This window comes from Chlorocebus sabaeus, chromosome X (genome assembly GCF_047675955.1).
Source record: "Chlorocebus sabaeus isolate Y175 chromosome X, mChlSab1.0.hap1, whole genome shotgun sequence".
NCBI classification, from domain to species: domain Eukaryota; kingdom Metazoa; phylum Chordata; class Mammalia; order Primates; family Cercopithecidae; genus Chlorocebus; species Chlorocebus sabaeus.
In genome coordinates, this window is record NC_132933.1 from 3,817,461 (window position 1) to 3,830,729 (window position 13,269).

At 35.1% G+C, this 13,269-nt stretch overlaps 1 pseudogene; it reads left to right on the plus strand.

Annotated features, from left to right (window-relative positions):
• Nucleotides 1-12,154: 12,154 nt before the first annotated feature.
• LOC140710720 (small ribosomal subunit protein uS2-like) lies at nucleotides 12,155-13,033 on the plus strand (annotated as a pseudogene).
• Nucleotides 13,034-13,269: the final 236 nt, after the last annotated feature.

Below are 13,269 nucleotides of genomic sequence, written 5' to 3' on the forward strand. Positions count from 1 at the left end.
GAGGCTGCAGTGAGCAGAGATCATGCCACTGCACTCCAGTCTGGGCAACAGAGCAAGACTCCATCTCAAATAAATAAATAAATAAATAAATAAATAAATAAATAAATAATAGTCTGACTAGTGTGAGATGGTATCTCATTGTGATTTTGATTTGCATTTCTCTAATGATCAGTGATGTTGAGCTTTTTTTTCATGTTTGTTGGCCTCATGAATGTCTTCTGTTGGGAAAAAACACTTTTCAAAACAAGACATACATGCAGCCAACAGCCACATTACAAAAAAATTTCAACATCAGTGATCATTGAGAAATGCAAATCAAAACCACAATGAGATACCATCACACACCACCGAAAATGGATATTATTAAAAAGTAAAAAAAAAAACAACAGGTACTGGTAAGGTTGCAGAGAAAAGGGAACGCTTACACACTGTTGGTGGGAGTGTAAATTAGTTCAACCATTGTGGAGAATAGTGTGATGATTCCTCAAAGATCTAAAAACAGCAGTACCATTGAACACAACAATCACTTTACTGGGTATATGCCCAAATGAATGTAAATTGTTCTATTATAAACACACATACACACATATTTTCATTGCAGCACTATTCCCAATAGCAAAAGACATGGAATCAACCTAAATACCCATAAATGGTAGACTGGATTAAGAAAATGTGGCAGATATACAACATGGAATACTATGCAGTCACAAAAAAAGAATGAGATCATGTTATTTGCAGGATTGTGGGTGGAGCTGGAGGGTATTGTCCTTAGCACACTAATGTAGGAACAGAAAATCAAATATTGCATGTTCTCACTTGTAAGTGGAAGCTAAATGATGAGAACGCATGGACACACAAAGGAGAACAAGACACACTGGGGCATACCAGACGGTGGAGGCTGGGAGGAGGGAGAGGATCAGGAAACATAACTAATGGGTACTGGGCCTAATACCCGGGTGATGAAATAATCTGTAACAAATCCCCGTGACACAAATTTACCTATATAACAAGCCTGCACTTGTACCCCTGAACTTAAAATAAAAGTTAAAAAAATTCTGAGGCACTTTATAAGAATTTTGAAAGTCCCTTTAGTGTATAAATTCTTAGACATTCTGTCATTCTGTTTTATACTGTTCTAGAAAATATTAAGATTGCCAAAGAACAAAATCTTAACCTTCATTTTAGATGGAAGTTTAGTAGTCTTATTTTGTAAAGCCATGTTCTCTGGTATGATGTAAAATTTCTACTGCTTAGCTTAAAAAGGGAAAATGAATAATTGGGAAAGTCCAGGCTAAATTGGATTCAATTTCATTTATTTTTTTTATTTATTTTTTATTTTTTATTTTTTATTATACTTTAAGTTCTAGGGTACATGTGCATAACCTGCAGGTTTGTTACATATGTATACTTGTGCCATCTTGCTGTGCTGCACCCATCAACTCGTCATTTACATCAGGTATAACTCCCAATGCAATCCCTCCCCCCTCCCCCCTCCCCCCTCCCCATGATAGGCCCCGGTGTGTGATGTTCCCCTTCCCGAGTCCAAGTGATGTCATTGTTCAGTTCCCACCTATGAGTGAGAACATGCGGTGTTTGGTTTTCTGTTCTTGTGATAGTTTGCTAAGAATGGTGGTTTCCAGCTGCATCCATGTCCCTACAAAGGACACAAACTCATCCTTTTTTATGGCATAAAAAAGGATTCAATTTCCAGTAGTTAATTTACATTTCTTCTGCCTAAGTCTTTGCTTGATTCTACTTAAGTGTTTTAAACCATAACTCATTTTTTTCAAATTGTGTCAAAACATAATAGGAGCAAGTGCAGAAAGATCATGAAACTCTATATACATTTAAAAAACAAAAACTTCTTTAGGCACTGCCAAACAGATTTCCAAAGGTGCTGCAACATTTTGCATTCCCACTAGCAAAATATAAGGGTTTGAATTTCTCCGTATCTTCCCCAGCACTTATTATCTTCCATTTTTATTTATTTAATGTCAGCCATCTTAGTGAATGTAAACTAACATATAATTGTGGTTTTGATTTGCATTTTCCTAATGACAAATGTTGAACATTTTTTAATGTGCCTGTTGTCCATTTGTATACCTTCTTTGGAAAAATGTCTCTTCAAATCCTTTGCTCATTTTAATTGAGTTGCTTGTCATTTTGTTGTTGAATTTTAACTTTTCTTTATATATTCTGGATATTAGACACTTATCACATATATGATCTTGAAGTATTTTTACCACTCAGTAGTTTGCCTTCAGTTTCCTGATAGTGCCTTCCCATTCCCAATTTTCAAAATGTTGATGAATTCCAATTTATTTATTTATTTTGTTGCTTTGTCATATTTAAAAATAATTGTTGCCAATTTCGAGGTAATGAATGTGTACCCCTATGTTCTCATCTAAGAATTTCACAGTTTTACATCTTGTATTTATATATTTGATCCATTTTGAGTTAATCTTTGTATATTGTATAAGGTAAGAATTCTACTTCATTCTTTTGTATGTGGTTATCCAATTGTCCTAGCATCATTTGTTGAAGAGATTATTATTTCCTCCATTGAATGGTCTTGGAATCCTTGTCACAAATCAGTTGACAATACATGTATCAATTTTTGTTTGGATTCTCAATTATATTCTGTTGATTTATATGTTTATCCTTATACCCATACTTGACCATTTTGATTACTGTAGCTTTGTAATATGTTTTGGAATCAGGAAGTGTGAGCCGTCCAAATTCACTCTTCTTTTTCAGTATTGCTTTGGCAGTTCAAGGCCCCTTGTAATTCCATATGAATTTCAGGATCAACTTTTCCATTTCTGTAAAATAGGCCATTGAGATTTTTATGGGATTTGCAATTAATCTACAGATCACTTTAGAAAGTATAGACATCTTAGCAATATTAAGTCTTACAATCCATGAACACGAAATGACTTTCTTTCTTTTTAGGCAATTCACACTTAATTTTTTTCAACATTTTAAAATTTTCATTGTAAGAGTCCCATACCTTTGTGGTTAAATTTACTACTCTTTTATGTTTTCATGCTATAATAAATAAAATTACGTTCTTAAATTTTTTTTCAGATTTTTCAGTCCTAGTGTACGAAAATAAAACTAATTTTTGCAAGTTGATCTGCACCTGGAAACTGCAGATTTCAGTTATTATTATCTTGAATAACATAACATTTGTATATATTCTTTAGTATATTCTTTACATGTAGGATTATGTCATCTGTGAATAAAGATAGTTTTAACTATTTCTTTACAATTTGAATGTCTTTTATTTATTTTTCTTTCCTGATTTATCTGGCTATAACTTTCACTACAATGTTGAATTACAGTGGTGAAGGTGGGCATCTTTATCTATTAATCACTCATCTAATTCACTTACCCTGTCTTCTGTTACATCTAATCTCCTGTTTAACCCCTATATTAAGTTCTTCATTTGAGTTGTTACAGTTTAACTCTACAATTATCTATTTATTACTTTATAGGTTCTAGTTGTATGGTGAACTTTTATATGTTGTAATTTATGTTCTTAAACATAATAATCACAATTAAAGTATGTGCTAATAACTCCATTTTATGTATCATTTGTGGGTCTATTATTATTGCTTGTTTTGTTTTCTCGATATTTTGATCATTTGGTTTTCTCTTCTGCCAAGGCTTGTATTTTTTAAAAATTCGATGCCAGATATTATATTTGTGTGTGTATATGTATACAATATAATGTGGAGTCACTAGATTAGATCATCTACTCACAGAGAGGATTTATGTTCCTTATTGCATGTGCAAGGGCAAGTCACCTGTGCCCAACTACGGATTGAGATTATTTGAGAGTGAGCTAGCAGAAGAAAATAAATAACTAAGATTAAAGAATAACTTAATGAAATTGTGATGCAAAAATTTATACAAAAGATTAATGAAACAAAGAGTTGGTTCTCAAAAATAAATAAGATTAATGGACCTCTAGCTAGATTAACAAAGAAAAAGAAAGAGAAGATCAAAATAAGCACAGCCAGAAACAACAAAGGTGACATTACAATTCATCCCACGGAAGTACAAAAGATACTCAGAGACGACTATGAAAAACTCTATGTACACTAATTAGAAAATCTACAAGAAATGAATAAATTTTTGGAAGCACAAGATTTCCCAAAATTGAATCAGGAAGAGATTGAAACCCTGACTAGATCAACATCAGCTTCTGAAATTGAATCAGTAATAAACTACCATACAAAAAAAGTCCTGTGGCAGATGGATTCATAGCCAAATTCCACCAGACATACAAAGAACTGACACCAATACTACCAAAACTATTCTAAAAAATCGAGGAGGAGAAGCCTCTCCTTAACTCTTCCTATGAAGCCAGCATCAGCCTGATAACAAAATCTGGCAGAGACACAGTGAAAAATAAAAACTTCAGACCAATATCCTGCATGAACACAGATGCAAAATTCCTCAACAAAATACTAGGAAATTGAATCCAACAGTACATCAAAAAGTTCATACACCACAATCAAGTAGGCTTTATTTCTAGGATACAAGGCTTGCTGAGCATATGAAAATTAATAACTGTGATTCACCACATGAACAGAATCAAAAGCAAAAACCATATGATCATCTCAATACATGCAGAAAATGCTTTCAATAAAATTCAACATCCCTTCATGATAAAAATCTTCAACAGACTAGGCATTGAAGGAACATAGCTCAACATAATAAGAGCCATCTATCACAAACCCACAGCCAACATTATACTAAATGAGGAAAGCTCCAATCATTCCACTTGGAAATTGGAACAAGACAAGGATGTTGACTCTCACCCCTCTTATTCAACATAGTAATGGAAATCCTAGACACAGCAGTTAGGCAACTCAAAGAAATAAAAGGCATCCAAATAGGAAAAGAAGACAATATGATTCTATACCTAGAAAATCCTAAAGACTCTGCCAAAAGGATCCTAGAACTGATAAACAACTTTAGGAGTTTCAGGATACAAAATTAATGTACAAAAATCAGTTCCACTTTTATACACCAATAACATCCAAGCAGAGAGTCAAATCAAGAAGACAATTTCATTTACATTAGGCACAAAGAAAATACCTGGGAATAAAGCTTACCAAGGAGGTGAAAGATCTCTACAAGGAGAACTGCTAAACTGTTAAAAGAAATCAGAGAGGACACAAATAAATGGAAAAATATTCCATGCTCATGGATTGGAAGAACCAAAATCATAAAAAGCAATTTACAGATTCAGTGTTATTCTTATCAAACTACCAAAGCTGTTCTGTGAAGAATAGGAAAACTACTACTTTACAACTCATATGGGACCAAAAAGGGGCCTGAATAGCCAAGGCAATCCTGAGTAAAAAGAACAAAGCTAGAGGTATCACACTACTCAGCTTCAAACTATACTATAAAGCCACAGTAACCACCACAACTTGGTACTGGTACAAAAACAGACACGTAGACCAATGGAACAGAATAGAAAACTCAGTAATAAAGCTACACATCTACAACCACTTGATCTTCAACCAGGCCAAGGAAACAAAGAAATGGAGAAAGGACTCCCTATTCAATGAGTGATGCTGGGATAACTGGCTAGCCATATGCAGAAGATTGAAGCTGGGCCCCTACCTTTTTATCATATATAGAAATTAACTTCAAATGGATTAAAGATTTAAATGTAAGACCTCAAACTATAAAATTCCTGCAAGACAACCTAGGAAATACTCTTCTCAATATCAACCTTGGCAAAGAATTTTTGGCTAAATCCCCACAAGCATTTGTAACAAAAACAAAAATTGACAAGTGGGACCTAATTAAGCTAAAGAGCTTCTGCACAGCAAAATAAACTATTAACAGATTAAACAGTCTACAGACTACAAGATATTCACAAACTATGTATCCAACCAAGGCCTAATATCCAGAATCAATAGGGAACTTAAACAAATGAACAAACAAAAACCAAGTAACTCCATTTGCAAATGGGCAATGGACATGAACAGATATGTCTCAAAAGAAGACTAACAAGTGGCCAACAAACATATGAAAAACTTAGCATCACTAATCATCAGAGAAATGCAAATCAAAAACCACGATGAGATGCCATCTCACACCAGTCATAATAGCTATTATTAAAAAGTAAAGACATGGAATCAACTTAAGTGTCCATCAGTGGAGGATTGGATAAAGAAAATGTGGTACATATACACAATGGAATACTATGTAGCCATTAAAAAGAATAAAATCATGTCCTTTGCAGCAATATGAATGCAGCTGGAGGCCATAATCCTAAGTTAATTAATGCAGGAACAGAAAAATAAATACTGCATATTCCTACTTATAAGTGGGAGGTAAACATTGAGCACAAGTGGTCATAAATGTGGGAACAATATACACTGTGGGTTACTAGAGAGGGGAGAGGTAGGTGGATGAAAAAACTACCTATCGGGTATTTTGCTCACTACCTGGATGACAAGATCCGTACTCCAAACCTCAGCATCATGCAATATTCCCATATAACAAATCTGCACATGTACCCCTGTATCTAAAATAAAAGTTGAAAACAAACAAATAAAAAACAATAGTCATTCTAATATTAAATGTGAAATATGAGGTGATAATGAATCTTTCCGATTTAATGTGTTAACCTTTAAAATAAGGGAATTGTAGCAGATGATATTTAATATCCTCTCTGGTTGTTTAATTATACTCAACCATAAGAGTATGAAACTACAAGAGTATGTGGGTTGAATCTGTGAATAAATGGTTGAAATTCAATTTTTAAAAAGATTATTTGAGTGTTGATTTATGTTTTTGAAATGACTGATCTATTTCAGGTTTTCCAATATTTCTAGGATGTTGACCTTCACAGATATTAATTTTAATATTGGAGTGTTTAAAGAAGCTCCATCCATTTTACTAATCTTTAGTTCCAATTCTTACCTTCCCAGAACTGTGAGAATGCTGAAATTTCTGCTTAGCTTTTGAGCCTCTTAGCTGCTGCTTCCTATTTGACTTTTTGGTCCCTTGTCACATCTTGAAGATGGTTGCTGGAGAAAACTGACAGAGAATATCAAGATCACATATGCACAATTGTCTTTCCTCAAAGATCTTGGCCCCTTGAATCCTAGTCTTGAACTCTAAATTTTTGTTTTTTAAACCCCATGATACTGCCCTGCCAAAAGTTGTTAGCCACCACTTTCTACTGTGCTTCTCAGCTCCATCCTGCTTATAAATTGCCAAATGCCTGAAAAAGACAACAGAGAAAGGTGAACTCACCTCATGTTCTTCTTTCTGGAATCTCAGTAATTCAAAATTTTCCTCCCTTAAGTGTGTCTATGTGTGGCTGGCAGAATAATGGCCCCCCAAACAATGTCTACATTCTAGAAACTGTTCATATTATCTTATATGACAATAGGGACTTTGCAGATTTTATTAGATCAAAGATCTTGAGATGAGGGAATTATCTTAAATTATCTGGGTGGGCCATATGTAATTACAAAATTAACTGTAAGAGTGAGGCTAGCAGTTAGAGTGAATAACAGGATATGTGATGTGGAAGTAAGACACTGGAAGTATATGGACATGAGGCAAGGAATGCCAGTAGTCCCTAAAATATGCAAAAAGCAAATAATGTATCTTCCCCTGAAGTCTCCAGAAGGAACCAGTTCTGCCAACACCTTGATTTTATTACTTTGAGATTCCTTTCTGACTACTGACTATCAGAACTGAAAGACAGTAAGTTTGTGTTATTTTAAATCATTAAGTTTGTGGTAACCTGCTGCAACAGCAGTAGGAAACTCATTCACTGGGCTTTATGTTTCTTTTTCACTTGCTTGGAGATTTTTCATAGAAGCTACTTTGATATATTGAAAGCATGTTTTTCTTCTTATGTCTCATACATTCTTTTCTGTAAATTCTACCCTTTTATCTCTGACTTTCAGTCTAGTTATTTTCTTTCTACCTATCTTCCAGATTATTCTTCCTTCCACTATGTCGACTATGCTGTAATATTATATATTTTAACTTGAAAAAGATCACCATAAAAGTTGATGATTCTTAAAACCAGTGTACAGTACTCACTTAAACCCTTTGAGCTCTCCATTTCCATAGCTTGCCTTTTCTGCCTTTGTAAATCTTCTCTCAAACCAAACCTCCTTCTCTTTTATCTGTCTATCTATATAATATGTTTTATATGTATAATATTATATTATTTCAGGAAGGTTGTGTGGCCTATAATATGTTTTATATGTAATATGTAAATATATATAATATATAATGTATATATTATATATAGTATATTATATATAATATATAAATATAGAATATATAATATAATATTAATATATATTATATATTGTATACATATATATAGAGAGAGAGAGAGTCTCGCATTGTCGCCCAGGCTGGAGTGCAGTGGTGCAATCTCGGCTCACTGCAGCCTCCGCCTTCTGGGTTCAAGTGATTCTCCTGCCTCAGCTTCCTGAGTAGCTGGGACTACAGGCAGGCAGTCACCATGCCCAGCTAATTTTTTTATTTTTAGCAGTGACTGGGTTTCACCACGTCGGCCAGAATGGTCTCGATATCCTGACATCATGATCCGCCCACCTCAGCCTCCCAAAGTGCTGGGATTACAGGCATGAGCCACTGCTCCCGGCCTTTAATAAATGATTTTTAATATTATTCAAACTCTAGTTTAAATAAGGGCACCTTAATAAAACGCCACACAACCTTCCTGAAATAATTTTTTTGGTCTTTCTGATAAGTCCTTTTGAATATAAAGACAAGTGTCTTTTAGACTAAATACTCTAATTTCTACAAAATTTACTTTCTGTCTGTTAAACATGTATTTTCTAATAAATTTACTTTCAGTTTAGTCTACACACCTAGTTTAATATTTTGTTTAATTTGCACATCTGGGTTAAAGTTTTTATAAACGCTCTTATCTTAGTTTCTTTTGATTTAGTTTAACTCTTCTCTCTTGTTTCTGAAAATAGCCCCAAAACAAAAACAGACATTCTAAATAATAAACACAAAACAGCTAATTAAAAACCACTAAGAAAGTCGCTGCCATCTAAAATGGCAGCCCAAACTCCTAATATTCTCTAACAAAATTAGCAAAATTTCCTTTATTCGAAAAAACAAAATAAAATAAAAAACAAAATTCTCAGACATTAAGACATGCCAAATTTCTCAGACATTAAGACATGTAGAGACTCCAGCCAACTATATATTGTACACATTTTTAAACTAATAAAATAACATCAAAAATTGAAAATGCAAGTAGCCGTTATTCAAATTTTCTAAAAAGTCTCTACAATTGAATATTAACATATAAAACCCTCTAAGTTCTCCCTCTCTGTATTTTTCTTTACCTACTTTACATTTTTATTAACGCACAATATTTGTACACATTTATGGGTTAAATGTAGTATTTTGATACATACATAGAATGTGTAATGATCAAGTCACTTTGAACATTTATCATATCCATCACTTTGAACATTTATCATTTCCTTGCGTTGGGAACATTTCAAAGCTTCTCTTCTAGCTATTTTGAAAGATATAATATATTGTTGATAACTATAATTACCCTACAGTTATATTGAATACCAAAACTTATTCCTTCTGTCTAACTATACATTTGTACTCATTAACCTCCTACTTTAAATCTACTAACTTTTCTACTAGTGTTGAGATAAAACTTACACTTACGACTTTGTAGCCAAAAAAAAGGCTTAAAGACTTCCAAGCCAAAAAAAAAAAAAAAAAAAAAAAAAAAAAAAAAAAAAGGCTTAAAGACTTCCAAATTAATGACTTTACAAGTTACAGCAAGTCCATAATAACCAATAACCTAAACACCTTTTATTATACTTTAAGTTCTGGGGTGTATGTGCAGAACGTGCAGGTTTGTTACATAGGTATACACGTGCCATGGTGGTTTGCTGCACCCATCAACCTGTCATCTACATTACGTATTTCTCCTAATGCTATCCCTCCCCTAGTCCCGCCCCCCGACGGGCCCTGGTGTGTGATGCTCCCCTCCCTGTGTTCATGTGTTCTCATTGTTCAACTCCCACATATGAGTGTCCTCAACATCTTTTAGAAATATAAATCTAAATTTGCCTAACAATCACTTATGGTAATAAAACGCTTAATTACAAATTAATAACCAATGAAAAACCTAAATAAATGTTTATAAGTTTAACTCTCAAATCTAACAAATCAGAACCATAAGGTCAAAACAATAATATATCTCTTTCCAACATAAAAGTTTTGTTTTTTCTGCCACACAAAAACAGCAAAAAAGCCAAAAAACCTACTAAAACTCCTCCCGACTCACATTTACTAATCAAGCAAACCAGCTCACAAACAAAAATTAAATTTATTGCAAGTTCAAAACTATTTGTTTTTCTTATACAATTCAGCCAGTCCTAAACAGATATAAACAGTTAAAAATGTAACCCTAAACTCATTTTAAAAATAAGATACATAAGTTTTCTAAAATCAAATTTCTATAAAAACTACTTGACCCACAACTTTAGTCCACAGCTTTCATTAAATTACCTATCAAGACAAATAAAGTTTAGTCATGTAAACAGGTCCCAATTTTGTTAAAAATATTATTTAGATACAGCTGTCTTCTATGAACCAATAATTTTATCTTACTACTTCATAACTAAAATTCTAAAATGAGTTCTTTGTAGGTTCTGGTTATTAGCCCTTTGTCAGATGAGTAGATTGCAAAATTTTTATCCCATTCTGTAGGTGGCCTGTTCACTCTGATGGTAGTTTCTTATGCTGTGCAGAAGCTCTTTAGTTTAATTAGATCCCATTTGTCAATTTTGACTTTTGTTGCCGTTGCTTTTGGTGTTTTAGACATGAAGTTCTTGCCCATGCCTATGTCCTGAATGATATTACCTAGATTTTCTTCTAGGGTTTTTATGGTTTCAGGTCTAACATTTAAGTCTCTAATCCATCTTGAATTACTTTTTGTACAAGGAGTAAGGAAAGGATCCAGTTTCAGCTTTCTACTTATGGCTAGTCAATTTTCCAAACAAATTTACAAGAAAAAAAACAAACAACCCCACCAAAAAGTGGGCAAAGGATATGAACAAACACTTCTCAAAAGTAGACACTCATACCGCCAACAGACACATGAAAAAATGCTCATCATCACTAGCCATCAGAGAAATGCAAATCAAAACCACAATGAGATACCATCTCACACCAGTTAGAATGGCAATCATTAAAAAGTCAGGAAACAACAGGTGCTGGAGAGGATGTGGAGAAATAAAAACACTTTTACACTGTTGGTGGGACTGTAAACTAGTTCAACCATTGCGGAACACAGTGTGGTGATTCCTCAAGGATATAGAACTAGAAATACCATTTGACCCAGCCATCCCATTACTGGGTATATATGCAAAGGATTATAAATCATGCTGCTATAAAGACACATGCACACGTATGTTTATTGTGGCACTATTCACAATAGCAAAGACTTGGAATCAACCCAAATGTCCATCAGTGACAGACTGGATTAAGAAAATGTGGCACATATACACCATGGAATACTATGCAGCCATAAAAAAGGATGAGTTTGTGTCCTTTGTAGGGACATGGATGCAGCTGGAAACCATCATTCTCAGCAAACTATTGCAAGAACAGAAAACCAAACACCGCATGTTCTCACTCATAGGTGGGAATTGAACAATGAGATCACTTGGACACAGGAAGGGGAACATCACACACCAGGGCCTATTGTGGGGAGGGGAGAGGGATAGCATTAGGAGATATACCTAATGTAAATGATGAGTTAATGGGTGCAGCACACCAACATGGCACATGTATACATATGTAACAAACCTGCAGGTTGTGCACATGTACCCTAGAACTTAAAGTATAATAAAAAAAAATTCTAAAATGAAAACAAAATCTTTATTTGTATACATATATGTGTTCAAGTGTGTTTGCACATATCTGCATGTATTATGTTATATGCAGTGTCTACATAACAAAGTCTCATATTATCAGTCAAAAAACCCTTAAAAGTTCATTCAGCTTTTTTCACGCTACCTAGAGAGGGGTCCATAGGGCGTTGTTCTGGATTCCTGGCATCGCTTAAAGAGAAACCTTCACAATGTCTGGAATCCTTGATATCCTACCAATGAAGGAGGATGATATCCTCAACTTGCTTGCAGCAGGAACCCACTTCAGTAGCCCCAACCTTGACTTCCAAATGGGACAGCACAAGTATAAAAAGAAAAGTGATGGCATCTGCATCATAAATATGAAGAGGACCTGGAAGAAGCTTCTGCTGGCAGCTCGTGCCATTGTTGCCACTGAAAATCTTGCTGATTTCCCTGTCTTATCCTCCAGGAATTCTGACTGCTGGGTTGTGCTGAAGCTCACCACTGCCACTGGAGCGACTCCTATTGCTGGCCACTTCACTCCTGGAACCTTCACTAACCAAATCCAGATGGCCTTCTGGGAGCTCCATTTTCTGGTGGTTACTGTTCCCGGGGCTGACCACCACCTCTCACAGAGTTATCTTATGTTAACCTGACTCCCATTGCTCTGTGGAAAACAGATTCTCCTCTGCATTGTGTGGACATTGCCATCCCATGCAACAAAGGAGTTCCCTCAGTGAGTCTGATGGTGAATGCCAGCCTGGAAGTTGTACACATACATGGTACCATCTCCCATGAGCATCCATGGAAGGTACTGCCTGATCTCTACTTCTATAGAAATCCTGAAAAGACTGAAAAGGAAGAGCAAACATTGCCAAAAAGGCCATAACCAAGGAGGAGTTTCAGGGTGTATGGACTGCTGCTGCAGCTCCTGAGTTCACTGCTACTCAGACTTAGGTTGCAGATTGGTCTGAAAGTGTGCAGGTATCCTCAGTGCTTATCAAGCAGTTCTCTACTCAAGACTATAGAGTGCTCAGCCTTCCAGGGAAGACTGATTTGCAGCTCCCACTGCTTAGACCACTGAATGGGTAGGAACAACCTCTGAGTGATCTTAAACTGTTCTTCTATAGGCTCTTATGCAAGTTAGAAATAAGATTGATGGGCCGGGCGCGGTGGCTCAAACCTGTAATCCCAGCACTTTGGGAGGCCGAGACGGGCAGATCACGAGGTCAGGAGATCGAGACCATCCTGGCTAACATGGTGAAACTCCATCTCTACTAAAAAAAAAAAAAATACAAAAGACTAGCTGGGCTAGGTGGCAGGCGCCTGTAGTCCCAGCTACTCG